We start from the raw sequence: 2,525 nt of genomic DNA, 5'->3' as shown, positions 1-2,525 counted from the left end.
GTTGACGTAGATAGGAGGGGGCATATACATACACGGGGCATGTCCGGGCATGTTTATAGGCATTTGGGACATGCCCGAACATGTTTTTTTTTCATACGGGCAAGTCTGGACATGTTTGTTCTGAAATAACGCAGTGCGCATGTCAGAAAATTTCAAAAGACGTTGAAAAGAGGGCATAGCATTTTTTTTCAATTCAGACAGAATACGGCTTTAAGAGAATAAACCCCTCAAGTGTCAGGGTGGCCGAGTGATTTAAGGCGTTGGACTTAAGATCCAACGGACGTATGTCCTCGTGGGTTCGAATCCCACCCCAGACATAATCTTTTTATATATTTTTTATTTGTATATAGTCTGTACATGTGTTAGCGCAACAGGGCTACATAAAAATAAAAAGCACAAGTGTATAATAGTCAAAAATATTTATTTTATTTTTAAGATGCAACATTTTCAAGCATGAATTAAATACAAGTTGTATTTACAAGTAAAAAAGTAAATAAGGTATTAAACGGCAGTTAAGGCATTAATAGACTAAATGCGCCTGACACCTAGAGTCGTTAGGTTAGTACGATACATAGTATAGAGGGACCGCAATAAAATGTCTTATTTACAGTGCGAAAAAAATTAACTGTTTATTTACAGTTTCAGTTTCAATCAGTCAGCCGAAGGCGTTAATAGACTACCCCTCCTCTTGTTTAGTAAATACCCCGGCGGTGATGTTAAGCCAGGGGCGCTTAAAGAACTGTAACGCAAATCAGAGGTTCTTTTCTGAAGGGGTAAAAGGGTTGATGAAGGAGGGGGTGTTGTATCGTGGGCCCGTATTTTTAAGCGATCCAGGCTTTCTCTATTTGTCGCATTACCTACAACCGATGAGGGGATATTCAGTTCAGCCATCGCAGACAGAAAAGGGCTCCAACCCTGGGGTATGTTACGCTGTGTAACAGTGTGACTTTGTGTAACTCCACGTACCAAATCCAGTAAATTAGAGCCTGGTATAACCTGTTTTTTATAAATAAATTCCCCTTTGTCATTCCAGCTTGTAATATGTTTAGCCTGAAACATTTTACTGAGCAATAACTCTGCATTTTTCTTGAAGCGGACGTTCACATTAGTAACAACCTCACGAATCAGATTGTCAGTCGTATCTGCTGAGACAATATCCTGGAAGTGTAAAGGGAGAGAGGCTGTTTCATCAGTAGGCATTAAAAGTGTTAAGCGGTTCTTTTCCCCTGCGCTCTGTTTAGCATGCACCAAGTATTTCTGCAGTACAGTAGTGTATCTTTTTTATCTTTTCATCCTCTGATAAATTATTGCTGTTTTAAGATAGCATTCATTTCTGTATCTAGGCGTTGCATGACAACTTCACGTATGTCAGCCTCTCGCTGGGGGGGACGCTGTAAACGGTCCATATCTTTTTGGGGACCAGGTACATTTTCTCAGCATATTCCATTAGTGGTTAGTGAGGCCAGTCAGCAAAGGTATAGCAAAACCCAAAAGAGAGCCAATAAAGTCGCCGGACTGCTTCACCAGGCGTTTCTTTTTTACAATTGTAAATTTTTTATCGCTCAGCTTTTTTATAATTTTACGCCACTTTTTAAGTATGCCAATTTGCCGCTTTGATAAAGATATTTTACCTTTTAGAGCATTGAGGGCTATCTCGCATATGGCTGTGACTAAATCATTAGACGCTGAACACAGAATAACTTTTCTTTGCTTTGGTGAAGCCCTTATTAATGCTTTTAAAATATGCCAATTGCGGCGTAGTCGGTTAGACATGTTTACAACAGCGGAGCGGCTACAAGTAATGACAATTTACAGATAATTATCTCTTTTTAGAACTGTTTTTTTTTTTTAAAACATAGACTGTGGGGGTGTCAGGCGAAAGATACCGGTTCTTAAGCGGTACCCATCAGGGGTCGTGGCTCGTAAATCTACTAACAAAAAAACATTGGAAACCCGTGTGGCATCTTCAAAAGCCTCTAAAAAGAAGTGTGATTTACCAGGATACATTTGACGCGCTAAGGTGTTCATTTGTAATTTATCCCTAGGATTTTTAAAAAGAACCATATATTTAGTGTTTAAATTTATGGTTCTGCTTTTTTTACCCTGGCAAAATACATTTTGTACGAGGTACATGATACTGAGGTTTCTGTGATGCACATACTTGGTGAATGCTTTTTCAATTTCAGAGCTCTCACTGGCGGCTTCCATAAAGTCATCAACGATTGTCAAATTCACTTTACCAGGTGGAAAAAGAGCATCGTCATTAAATGTCGCGGCAATACCCTCAATAAATCTAATGTGGGGCATAGTGCTTAACAGTTCATCATAAAGATTTTGCCAGCAAGCATAAAACCATACGATATTATCAGGCCGGTGCGACAAGTGAGTGCTAGAATGTTGCAAAATCTGTTTAACAAAATAGCTTTTCCCTGAATTTGACGGTCCGGCTAAAATGCACGAGAAAGGATGTTGAAGCCTGATATCCATTACAGATTTATAATTAGTAACCAAAGGGTAGGGTTGTG

The 2,525-nt window shown here is 39.3% G+C and overlaps 1 non-coding gene across 1 annotated transcript; it reads left to right on the top strand.

The window, feature by feature from the left end:
* The first annotated feature begins 233 nt into the window (after positions 1 to 233).
* On the top strand, positions 234 to 317 carry TRNAL-UAA (transfer RNA leucine (anticodon UAA)). Its single transcript has one exon. It is a non-coding gene; the product is annotated as a tRNA-Leu (tRNA).
* The last annotated feature ends 2,208 nt before the right edge of the window (positions 318 to 2,525 follow it).

The sequence above is a fragment of the Ascaphus truei genome, chromosome 1 (assembly GCF_040206685.1).
Source record: "Ascaphus truei isolate aAscTru1 chromosome 1, aAscTru1.hap1, whole genome shotgun sequence".
NCBI lineage: Eukaryota > Metazoa > Chordata > Amphibia > Anura > Ascaphidae > Ascaphus > Ascaphus truei.
Note: the sequence above shows the minus strand (reverse complement) of the source record. Positions and strands in the feature narration are given on the sequence as shown.